The sequence below is a fragment of the Patagioenas fasciata genome, chromosome 6, assembly GCF_037038585.1.
Source record: "Patagioenas fasciata isolate bPatFas1 chromosome 6, bPatFas1.hap1, whole genome shotgun sequence".
Classification (NCBI taxonomy): domain Eukaryota; kingdom Metazoa; phylum Chordata; class Aves; order Columbiformes; family Columbidae; genus Patagioenas; species Patagioenas fasciata.
This window is the reverse complement of record NC_092525.1, coordinates 15,563,110-15,576,603: the sequence shown is the minus strand read 5'-3', so window position 1 is coordinate 15,576,603 and position 13,494 is coordinate 15,563,110.

Below are 13,494 nucleotides of genomic sequence, written 5' to 3'. Positions count from 1 at the left end.
TTACTGCCGACAAGGAAACAAAACCGACAGTTGACACTGGAACAGCTACTGATATCCTGTAATCATCTTAAAAATAGACTCTTTGCAAACCTGCTTGTTAGCAGTGAGAACATATGCTCTTTTTAAGAGTGGGGGAGAAAGAAAAAACCTCTCAGCATCTCCAAAGCAACATTTGCGTTAGCCAGAGCAAATGTTTGATGAAGCTGAAGCTGCAAGCATCTTCCCAGAAGTTGGTCTGGTCCTGCTGGATGACCAAGACACATCGAGGTCCTGTATTGCTACAACAGCTCTCTCACCACCAGCCACACTTAGTCCTCTGAGCCCAGCAGCGAGTGCTTGCGTTGCTATTCCAGACACCCAGCCTATTCTCTCTCAGTATGTGTACACATAGCTGGGTTCCCCAGCACAATGCTGTGTTCACCATCCCATCCATGTTGAAATGTAACATGCAAAAAGCCTGTTGTCCTAACTTCTGCCTCCCCCCGATGAAGTCTTCTGGGCTCATTGAGGTCTGACTGTGACCACGGCAGTGAGACCTCATCTCTCTGCTCATTCTGTAGTCCACTCTCAGTGCTCTTCAGCCCACTCATCCTGCTTTCCTTCTCAGGACCCTCTGAAGGGACATCTGTCACTCTGTCCCCCATCTACATTGCTCTGATAGCTAACATCTGCCATGGCATCCCTAAGGCTCCTTTTTCACACTGCTACAGTTCATATCTGGGCATGTGACATAAACAGAGACTCTCCATTACCCAAACATCCATACATGGTGAAGCACAGTACCACATCTCCAAACTGAGCCACCAGGCATCTCCTGGGTGACAAAGCCACCTGGCTTTTTGTTTGATTCCAGCTCACTTCTGCCAAACATTCTTGACCACAGAACCACATATATCCAGAAAAGCAAGAAGGACACAGGGCTGGTTTGGTCCCCACCACAGAGACAAAATTCACCCACCTGCAACTCACTGTCCCCTGTGCTCAACACATCAACACAGCAGGGGAGACACAAACAAACATTCCCTTGTAAGTGGATTTCATTTCAGTATTAGCCATTTAGAGATTACATCCATTTCAATTTGGGCAGGGATCCAAGGTTAACATCCCTGCTTTTGTTCATCAGCTCAGTTTTACATCTTACTTGGAAAAGTCAGTGCAATGTTGCACTGTGCACAAGGACAAGGGGAAAGGAAAGGCAGATCTAGAGGGGCTCTGGGACTGCTTTACTTAAGAATAATTTCCCTAGCCAGGTGTCACTGGTCTCTTCAATCTGCTACTCATGAATGTAGACATCACAGACTGTTATTGTACAGCCCTAAGCTGGCTGTTGAGCCCTAGCGAAACTTCATAGACTTTCTGTTGTTTCCACATGGTCAAGGAAGGAAGAGCTCTGCCAACCGGGCACAACACACAGCATGGGGGTGGCACCCTCCATCCAGGGTCAGAGCAGCATTCAAAGCCACACATTCCTTTAAAATCTACATTTATGCCAACTGTGGCTTCCCAGTTCCTGGAAGTCACATCTACTTCTTGGTAGATGTGGCTCCAGCAGGGTCATGTTGCTAGCCAACTTCCCAAGGTCATTTTGGGTCTTTCAGTAGATTGGCCAGCCAAGCTCAGCCTGTGTGTGCTTCCCTGCCTTGCAGCCCCCTGGGAAGACCACAAACCATGCTTACACACAACAATGCACCACAGCAGCAACTGCAGAGGATCAGTCAACCCAGCAGCTGACTCCAGAGACCATCCTGTCACAGAAGGATTTCAAACCCCAGCATCTCTGGAACAGCAGGCAGAAGAGTCCATCTGCATGTTATGAACTATGATAAAAGCTGATCTTTGGCAGTCTGGGTTTCCAGCCATCTTGAGATACCCTAGAAAGCAGGAGAGTGGAAGTACAGTCTTGGATGCTATAATTGCCAGCCTGGAAAGGATTTGGCTACACAACAGCAGCCACCTTGCCAGCAGGAGACCATCTTTACTGCATGACCCCAGCACCTGAGCAGGAAGACAGCTTCTTCACCCAGGGCAAACATACTAACGGCTTTCACCCAGGCGTTCTCAGATTAGCTCCCAACAGTCAATACTGCCAGCATGAATTATTAATCAGTGTGTCATTCAGCCTCAGAAGCTGATACATCCACACCACACAGGAAAAAAAAAAATAAGCAAGCTTTTAACAACACACCCATGTCAGCAAGCCCAAGGCGAGTTTGCCAGCCACTTTCTCACACCTCCCTGTCGAGATGCTGAGCGCCAGCAGGAGTGGACCCGCAGTGGGGTCTGCTCGCTGCCGTCTCCAGCACAGAGCCCCGCACGCCCCCGCTCCCAGCACCAGCTCCGTGCCCGGCTGCATTAGCTCAGCACATCCACCTGTCATGCAAGCCACTCGTTTGGAAAATTATTCTGCTGGAGCATCACTGAGGACACCTTGCCAGTGAAATATCAGACAACATCAGGCAGTGTTTACTTGCTCCAGTGCAGATACTACACATTTATTATTTACACTTTGCAGTGTATTTTCAGAGTTATGTCAATAAGACTAAGAGTTATCAAGTGATCTGTTTGTAGTCAGTCAAAAACTGCCATGATTCCCAGTTTGCCTGAGGAATTTTAGGACAGGGATTTACCATTTTACACGAGCCTTATCCACAGCACAAGGGACTAGGGATCTAAGAGGCATTTGTTTGGATTTGCAGGAACTCAAACTGAGTTTTTGCATTGCTTACCTCTGCTTCCTGCATACGGGTGCTCTCCAAGGGAAGCCAGTCCCAGAGGGGAAGGAGGACTCCTGAAACAGCATAATGACAAGCACAAGTATTTTCTCCCATCTTTTCAGCTGTCTTTTGTCAGGGGAAGGGAAAGCAGTGAGCATTACCAACCCAGTCATAGCATAAGCTCATTATTCCCCCTGCTAAGAGCTGCTTAACAGTAAAAGTAGCAAATATCCTCCCATGAAACCTGAACAAATTTAAAAATATTAATTTGAACTGCCTTTTGAAATGAAATTTATCTAGAGCTAGAGAAAACAACTTGAGAGACACCCACTGGATGGCATAGTCTCCAGCACTTTCACCAGTAACACAGACCAGCTGCTGTCTCCCTCTTCCAAACCCAGATGTGATGGACTATTGAGTGCCAAAGAAAACTAGTTATCCCAAAGAGTTCAAGACACTGTTCAAGAGCTCAAATTAATAGCCTGGCTCCAGGTGGCAAGACATGCATAATCTCTAGCAGCAGTGCTCTGATGTAGAAAGATTAGCCACAGTCCTCTCCTCATTCTCACCTTTTTGATTCTCAGAAATGCCTTCGTAGTTCTGACTAAAAGACCAAAGCATCCAGCCAAATATCTATATAAAGTCACCAGGTATTTTAGCAGCCACGCTCTGCTTCAAGGCCCATTGAAAAGGCTTAAGGTTTAGTATCTGAAAAGCCCCTTTTCATCAGGTCTTGGGCTAAGCTAATTCTAGTGTTCAACTGGACTCCACAGTTCGGCAGCAGAGATCCGAATTCTTGTCCCGGTAATAAGTGCCAAGGCAGTTGTTTTTATCTTATTCAGTCAACAAGAACATGGAAATCAATTTTTCCCAATCTCAGTTATGGCTAGAAATCCATTCCTTTTAAGCCAGCTACAGGATTAATCTATTGAATGGTTTGCAGGCATTTTGCTGACATACAAACATTTGAAGAATACATTATGCTTCCCCCCTCCTAGTCTAGCATTAGCGCTTACTTTTTTTTACTGTAAACATCTTTGTTCGGGAATCCATGAGACAGGATGTGGAAATGCATCTCTGTCTTGCAAACAAGCCTCATGTCTGCAAAGTTTTGCGCTGCACTCAAATTGCCAGTACTTGGCAACTTCAAAAAAAAAAAAAAAGGCAAAAACATCTCAATGCACAAGACATGCCAGCAACACAGAAATTGTGCTGAACTGCCTTTGTATGGCCAATACTGAACAAAGCATCAGCAAGTACAAATGAAATAAATGATGTAAACTCCAACTTCTGTGGAAGCTTTGACCTAAACACCTGCCAGTCTAACAATCAGTAAAAGATCTCTCCTGGCTTCACAACATCAGGATGTGCATGTAAAAAGCCATCTTGCATCTATTATGAGAGTAATCTAGTGCAATTCTGTAGCCCATTAAAAGAAGGTAGTTGACCATAGTTTGTTCTGTTGTCATAGACAAATAAGGTTCTCATTACTTCTGGTCCTTACTTCGGTCTCTAGAAGTTTCTTGCCCTGTTGTCAGCAAGATCACAAAGATGCTCTACAAACTTTCTGGAAAAACATATTACATTTAATGAGATAACTGATTCTTTTTCCCCCAACTTTACATACATGGAAACAGAGGCAAGTTTTTCTCTTTTACCAGCATGAGTTGTTTCCCACCCAAATCTGGGGATATATTGCCCTCAGTTCCAGTATCTGCACTTACCAATAAGAAACAGGATCTATATTTTCATTTGTCCAATATCACAGCTTCTCCACACCCAGTCTCCAAATGTCAGGATTGTTTGTAAAACTTTCTACAGGTGATGAATTTCAGGCCAAAGGCTAAGATTTGTTTTAAAACGTTCTTCACTAAATTTGATCTGGGCAGCAGTATCGAAATGCTTTTGGAAGAACAGAGAACGACAAAGCAATTATATCCCACGCAGCAGGACAGCAGAAAGCGAGCGCATCCATCTCGCCACAGCTGTCCTGTCTTCCTCCAGCAACCCGAGCCCAACAGACTGTGCAGATCCATTTCCCACCACTGTGGAGGGCACTACAGGTATTTCCAATTCAGAAAATACTCTATGCTATAATGTGTTATCCTGGCCAGAAGGGACACATCTAGTTATAAAAATGTGGTAGCCCTGTTTGCCCACCTCAAAATATTATATGTGGATGCAGCGTAGAAAGGAGAGAACAGCACCGTTCACTCAGTAACCATCCCTAAGAGCAGCTGATCCCTGCTTTAAGATAGTCAGCTGTGGACACCAACCTTGATGCCTAAATGGTACTACATTCACCTGGATTGTCACACTGGCCACTGGATCTCTTCAGAGCTCTCAGGCTGCCCATGGAATACATCTTCAGGCCTGTCCCCATCATGGTGCCCTCCCTCCCACACTTCTCTTTCCAAATTATTGCCCCTCTGTTTCTGTATTACTCTACCCGCTGGGCTGAGACTAAGACAATACATTACACTTGTTTTTCAGCTAGGAGCAAATCTCCAGAAGTGAATTTATCTCACACAACTTCCAGCACTTGCAGCGAAGTATTTCCTCATGAGCCCTCTGGATGGTCTCCAGCTGCCATCAGCAAGACCTTAGTCAACAGGCAAGTCCCTCTAAACAGCATAGGTTGTTTCTGGCTATCCCTTGCAAGTCTTTCTTGCCTGCACCAGGATACAATCGCCAGTCATAAAGCATAAAGACACCTGTGTCATTCTGGGAAGCAAGACCCTTTCTGGGAGAGCAACATAAAACGTGCCCATGCTGTGCATTGTCTGGAGAGGAGCAGGGGATGCTCAAGGACTCCTTTGTACTACCATATAGCATCACTGGAGAGCTTCCATCATGTTCTCTCATCTTGCCAGGATATCCAAGACAGATCCACAGTAACTGAATAATCAATTAATCCTCCTGTAGAGCTCCATTTACATAATGAAAACACAGCCTACCAATATACCACTATTTTTCAGTTGTCTAGACTAATATATCTGTCCTGTAGTTGGAGGAGAGAGATCTAACACAGCTTCTATTACAGGTGGCAGAGTTCCAGCTGAAATCACGTGGTAGCAATAAAACTTGTATTGATTTCATGTAAGCATTTAACCCTAGCAGAGCATGTATTCCTCCAACAGCCCACAACGGACTCTGCGTCCAGCAACCCAGGCTGAATTACAGTTGCATCTCATGTGGAACCTGGGGAATCTCCTCCCTTTCTCTCTAGCTCCAAAAAACGTCATAGATAAGCAGAAATCAGACAGGTTTCACTGCACATTTTGAAATACGGCAACAAGTTCGGACCAGTGGCGCTGAAACAACCCTCCTGCTCCACTCTGCACATACTGGGAAAGCACAAGCCAGTAGGCAGCATAGAGTCCAGAGCTGAATTAAAGCCTTTACTCTCCCTTCAACTTTCACCTCTGTAAATAGGATATGAGGAGCAAACCATCAGTAGCTCAGAGCAGGGCCCATTTGCAGGCCCTGGCTCCCAGCCAAACCAGACTGGCTGCAGATGGGTGACCAGCAGAGAAGGCTGAGGTTCAGCTGCAGTCTTGGGTCCCACCACAGGCTTCTGCAGGTCAACAGGCAAACAGTTTTGAATTTACCTTCAAGCCCACAAAGTCAGCACAAGACCCTCCATTAATCCAAGACACTGAAAAGGGGACTAAACGTCTGACCTGTATCACCAACAGCACAGCTGGATCACTGGAGATGGAGACAAAGCTTTGTTAGACCTTCTCCTAGGCAGGACGGTCTCTGTGTGCAGCAGAACAAGCCCTGAACCAGCCTGCAAAGGCTCCCATTGCTTCAGTAACAGCACTGTATTTATGCATTTCCGCAGAAGCACAGTTTAAGTGAGCACGCTCTGCCCTCCTCTGCTTGCTACAGGTTGTCTATTCAGCCTGCAGTCTAGGCAAACTCGTACATCTTGCCAGAGGGATCACATTGTGCTTTGCTGATGACACAGCCACCTAAAACAGACCCAGTGACTTCTGGCCATTCACACAACCAGGGCACACACACAGATCAGCTGCTAATTGCAGCAGCCTAACACTGCAGCTGGTAATGAGGACACTGATGCCAAACCACAGGGTTCCCCACAACCAGCTGACAGCAATGCCGAGCACAACTTGTCCCCATCTGAACAAGCAACTGTTCCGCCAGCAAAGACAGCTACCCCAAGGCGTTGTCCTGACCGAGCACCATTGTCAGATGAGACAAGGTCTTCAGAGCACACACGCACAGCACCAACAGCATCTCACACATAAGCAGAGGCCACAGCATGCCAAGAGCCACCAGCTGCCACACTCAGGGCTGCATGGGCTGGCCAGACCCTGCAGGGATGGGACAGCCACCATGCCAAGTGAGTGTCAGGGACGTGTCCTTAGAGTCCCCCATCTTCTCCTGCCCAGCCAGGCACAGGGACAGAAGATATTGCTCCCTGTGCAAGCAAGTTCCAAGATTTGCCTTGACATTTGTAGGTCACTGGAATCAAAGGGCTTGGGAAGGGGAAACTTCAAAATCCTTGAAAGCTCTGCTCTGTTGCGAGCACACCTCAGTCTTGATCTGCCTTGCCTTTCCATGTCCCCCACAACACCCTTCTCCCTTTTCTCATAGGACAGATCTTCCCACCTAGTCGCCCTCTCTCCCCATGGGGTGAGGAAAATCAGTTGCACCAGTACCGGGATCTCTGGTTCTTCTATCTGATCTACCAAAAGGTGTTCAGGCAGTGCTTCCATGAAACAAACTGAAGGAAAAACATCTCTGCTCCAGCCCAGGTGAGTTCTAGGCCAGTTTCTTCTCTAAACCAACCTCAAATGTCATTTGAAGAACCCTGGCCTGCTTGATTTTCACTATCCCTCTTTCTCCTTAAAATGTGAATTCCAATTTTTCCAAAGGTCCCTCTGTCTCCTCTCTGAGCAACTGGGGAAGAGAAAGTGCAGAGTAAGTTAGATTTCCAGGGCTAACCCCTAAATTTCTTGCAGAAACACACCCGAGGGTGGCTTGCATCAAGTTGCATCTCTGGTGGGTTTTGCAAATTTGTTTTCCTTCACTCCAGGCAAGAGTCTTCAGCTTAGAGGAGAGCACTAGGAACCACACCACAGTGCTATCAGAAGAGCAGGGACTCCCTGCTTCCAGCGCATCCCAAGGCTTCAACCATGAAAAAAAAAGACCTGGGCTACTGTGATCTTGTTCTCCACACACAGGACTAAGGCCCAGAGTTTTCCATTTGTCAGACATTCCTCTGCATAGTGTTGCCCAAGGATGGCAGAGATCAAGTCATTTAGACTTGGCAGCCCTGTATGTCCCAAGCACAAGTTTTGGCAGAAACTCCAAAGCCTGGGATGCAAATATCTTCCTAGAGAGCAGTTATGCTCCTCTCTTTCTTCTGTTGAGGTTTTCCCAGCTTTGCCCTTATGTCCTACATCCCCCCTGGGGCCTGTGGCAAGCACAATGACAGCTCCTCTTTTACACAGCTCAGAATGGCTGCCTTGCACAACAACCTTCTCTGCAGGTCTGAAGCTCTGGAGAACAGCCTACATCTGCTATGATGCTGTGCCTAGAGTCATCCCCGCTCCCAAAGGACAGTCTGAGCCAAGCTTATGTTACCAGCACCAGAAGCATGTTCCCCACTTCCTAAACATTGCATCAGAGCACACAGTGTCAGGAGCATTTGGAAACGCATTGAAGCTTCCTCTGCATATGTGTGTCAGAGGACACGCACGCATCCCGTCTGGAAGCAAGAAGAAAGGCCATCTGCCTTTCATCGTGAACTGGTGACGGTGGCAGATTATCCCTGCCACTTTGGCTACTGCACGCCGAGCTGTGCCCAGCTCCACAGCGTGCTCCAGAGCCACCTCCTGGCTGAAAGGATAACAGTCCTGGAGAAAACCAAGAATAAGAAAAATGTAATAAAAAAACCCTAACAAACCCAAACACACCAAATCCCAGTCATTCGATTTATAGCTGCAATGCCCCTCCGCATCAGGATCCAGCATCGCTTCACTGCAGATGTAGACAGTACCCTGCTCCCATTCCTAAGCACTGCCCCAAATCTAGAACAGTGCAGGAATCTTGATGCCAGAGGCAGTTTTCCTCCAGGGCTGCCAGCTTTGCCACAGTGGTTCTGGTGCAGACATGCATGGTGTACATGTGTTCACCCCAACTTTCATACAGATGCCCCAAGACACAGACAGCTGGACACAGAAGCTGCAGTTTATGCCCAGCACAGCACGCAGAAACAGGGAAGGTGGTTGGCACCAGGCAAGGTAAAACACCGAGACAGAAGCTGAACCTTCGCACTCAGGTATGCAAAAGGCTGGCACTCTCCTTTCCTCACCACTTCTTCCCTTTGTCTCCCACTTGCATTTGGCTCACAGGCAACAGAGACCCAGCCTCCTCCTCCAGCTTAAAAGATTCATCTGTTCCAGCCACTTCTGCATCCATTAACACCAAGGCTTTTCCTTCTCTGTGCCATTCCTTCCTGCTCAGCTCAAGTCACACTGGGGCAGACAGGAGCCGCTCCCCTTCCAGGCCAGCAGAAAGGACAGGAGACAGTTATCCCAAAGAAAGGTCCATCAGCACAGAACAGGAAAAATTTCTCTCAGTCTGTGACAAGGCCAGACCCTGATATTTGATTAGGTTAGTTTTCCAGCAAGGCTGTGCAGAACATCCAGACAACTGAGCTGCCTTGAAGAGAGCAAGATGCATTTTAAGTGTCCTTTCCCAGTCCTACCAGAGGCAGGTGAAGAGATTACCATCAAGATCCTTCTCTCTGATGCCAAAGTAATGCCCTTGACACTTGATGCTTCTTTGCACAACAAAAGGTACATTACCCAACTCCAGAAGTGCAGGCTGCAGACGGAGGCTAATTAAAGCACAGATTTAACTGTAAGCCAAAGTTTGTGCACATAAAAACCTGATAAAATGGCATACTGAACCCTTATAAAAGGGTTTTCCTTACTGCAAAAGTGATAACCAGGTAAAGGAAGGGTTACAGCAATTAATAATGATCTCTAATCTGGGTTTCTTTCCTCTCAGCCTTCTTTCTTCCAAGATGTCCGTGCCATCTCCAGCTCATCCAGCCCAATACAGATCACCTGATTCCCAACATGAGATCGGACTGAGGCAGTGAACCACAGATCGCTAAGGTCTGGCAGGAAGAAGCAATCCACAGTTAAAACCCCACAGCAGAGAAATCCAAAGGCAGGCAGAAATCCACCCACCATGTACCCTTCAAACAGGTAGAAATGCACCAGCCGAGCAGCGTAGCCAAGAGTGACACTGGAGTCCTTATGATGTAAAAATCTCTTCCCGTGTTGCAGCATGTTGACCTGACAACATGCCATCAGAATTTTAAATTATGTAACTGAAAAACCCTTCTCCCTGTCAGTGAGCGTTTGAACCTGAAGCGAAGCCGGCAGCGGAGAAGAGCCGACAGGAGAGGTAATTACCCGCGGTCTACTCCAAGAACTGACAGAAAGCAGGCCCCGTGCTGGAGATCCTGGCCTCATTACGGGCTCTCCTGGAGGCTGCAGCTGCTCCTCTCCGCGGTCAGATGCGAGTCACAGCGTTTCGGAGGAGAGAAGAGTGTTCCCGCAAGCTCATTAATGGCTGCGGGGTCCATCAGCCGTAGCACAACACCGTTGCTGGTGTTTGAAGCCAGAGCCCCAACACAGTGCAAAGACTCCGGAGACAGAGCAAGAGCCAGCCATGAAGCCTGCTCATCGCTGTGGCATTTCTAATATGGAAAGGGGCCTTGTCCTGAGTCAGTATGTGGTTTACAGCTAACAGAAAATGATAGAGCAAACTCTCACTCCTTCCTCCTTAACAGCAGCTAGACAAAAAAACCCACACACAACCAACTAAAAAAAACACCACAACTTTAAGATTCCACATTGTAGCTGGACAACAGCTTTAGAAGCCATACCAACTTCTGCAGCAGAGGTGCTTCCCAGGGAAAAAGACATCTTGCCCCACGAGAGTTGCCGCTCCACAAAAACCATGGTCTCCCTGTGGCCGCACATGCTCCTCAGACATTGCCCTGTCTCTCTGTAGCCCAGGACAGCTCTTGCCATGTAGCTGCCAAGAAAAGAAACATGCAGCAGCGTGGAGACAGAAAGGTCTGCAGGGTAAGACAACTTGGCTGGTATGGCACAGCCCCTCTTGCACCTCAGGACTAACAAAGCACAGCTTTAAGTGTCAGGCAAACCCCTTCCCCAGGATATGTGCATTATATGCCAGCCTCGCCAGATCTGGCCCACAATGACCCGTTATCACTCCAGCCAGAGGACTTGCCCCCTCCTTGCCCATGCAGGTCCTCAGCTCAGCCCCTGGCCAGATGGTGGTTGTTACCCTAAGGACAGATGCTGGATCATCTCACACTACCAAGCCCTGCCATGCTGGTCTCAGCATTCAACCAGCATTGCTGTCTGTGTCCTGCACACAGCCCACAGATTGAAAAAAACAAAGGGCATTTTGCACCTCTTTCCCTCCCACCACCATGCTCACAGCCCAGCCTCGCTCTTTCCCAGTTTGCGCAGGGTGTCTTCAACATGTTTCCAGCGACAGCCCTCCAACTGTAGCAAGGGAAACACAAGCACACAGCAGCACCTCAGCTGTCTGCAGCCAAAGGACTTGCGGCATCACTGATTTGAGCTCCACCTCCATCCAGCCACCAGCTGGGGTGTCCTCTCTGTGTTGCTCTAACAGCCTCTCCTGGCAGCGACCTTTGCTGACCTGCCGATCTTAAGGGGATAGGAAGGCAATTCCAGCTCCATTCTCCCGAGCTGCTACAGTCCGTTTTCCTTGCCTGCACAGGGGGGTTGTGAAGCCCCCATGATGGATTGCTATCCAAGGGGGAGGGTGTTGAGCCACCAAGTCCATTTGATAGAGAAACTGCCAGCTGGACATGAACTACAGACCCAGAGAGCAAAAGGTGATCCATTCCAGCTACCTCAGCCCCTTCCTAGCAAGAGCCTGGCCCAGGGAAATAAATATCCTGAATAGCAAAGGAGCAGGGAGAGACATAAATGACCAAGTGCTGCATGGGTGTAAGAAAGCCCTGTGATCATTTACTTCAAGGGAAGAGACATGAAGCATGTGAAGCCCCTTGAATACCAAAACAGAGGTGCAACAGTGATGGAGAACTTGCAATACATGGTTTCCCTTGGTGCTACCTGCTCTTTTGGCTGGTGGCCCAGGCTGAGCCACAACAGAGCAACCATCCATGGCACACAGCACACCTCTTGGTGAAGTGATGCTGTGACGCTACAGCAAGTCTAGCTCTCTCCACAAAGCCAGGAATGAGCATCTTTTCCTCCAAAAGGTCTGTAATGAACTAGCAGCTTCTTTTGGGAAAATACAGACCTATCAAACAAAATCTGTGGCATGGGTTGTGTCTCCTAACACAGCAAGCAAACCTCAACTCAGTACTGGCACCACCTGCCCTTGGATCCAGGGAGCACAGAACAGAACAAGACAGGAAAGATGTGTCAGGCTGTTCTGCTCCCCAGAGGGCAGGAGTGGAATGTGGATGCATTAAAAGGGTAATGTTGGCATATTATAACCAGCAAGTTTAATGACACCTAATCATAATGCTACAGAATTTTGGAAGGGACATAAACCCTTGGGTTTTGAACAACCTTTGAAAGACAGAAGAATGGGAATAAGTCACCCGCACAGCCACCTGCTCTACAATTTCCTCCACCCTTCCACTAAAACACCCAGTGCCAGAGCCATTACCAACCCCAGGCTGAGTTAAATACATCTTGGTGCAACTCCTGTCATCCCTTCATGCCTAAATAATTAACATGGCAAGTAATTTCCTCTCTAACAGACCTTTTTTCAGTTGAGCACCATTTTCTGCCTCATCCTCTCCTCTTCCCAATTCTTTATCTCAGACATTTTTTTCAACACAAGCCGAAGGAGTTTGGGGTCCAAGCACCAAGGCACACAGGCCAAGCCATACAGTCCTGCAGCCTCCAGCCCTCATCACACTCGAGTCTGCACCACGCACACAAACAGATTTCCCACCAAGCTCAAGGGAGCGAGATCAGACTTCAAATGCCTCCAAAAAAGCCTCGTATTTCTGTCCACCATGTGTCCCGTGAGGCTTTGTTCACACAGGCAGCTCCTGCTGCCACCCTAGTTGGGCTGTGCTCAAGGAGTCTTAAAATGGAGCATAAACTCCTGCCTCCTCCCCTAGCAGCACACATCCTCCTAGAGGGACTGGTGGGAAATTTCACACCGGGTTGGTTTTAATGCTTTGAATATTCTGTGAGGTTCGCGTTCAATTTCTCATCATAAAGTTTTAATGGGAACCCTTTGAAATTGCCAGCTCCTCTGATACATCTTCAGAAAGAAATTGTCTGTCTGTGCAAAACTTGGTGAGGTGCATCCTGATTATATCTGGGGCATCGTCTTCAGGTTTTAGTTTGAAAGAGAAAGCACATCAGATATGCAAGTTTTCGCAACATTTTTAACCATGATGTGTCAACATTTATCTCACACTTGCAATTTGGATAGCCAAAATCATCAGTTGTAGGATTACCTATATTCGATAAAAGTGATTTTGTAGCTGTCTCCTGCGATGGGAGGCAGGGAGCTGAGGACATACAAGGCTCAGCCCAGAGCTACCATGGGCTAAAACTCCCTCACAGATCACTCAGCTGCCTCTCTCTGCCGTAAGTACCACTGCAAGACTCTTGGAAACACCAGGGAATAAAAATCTTTGTTGAATAAGCTCACTGCTGTGCTACCTAACAAGCTCCCA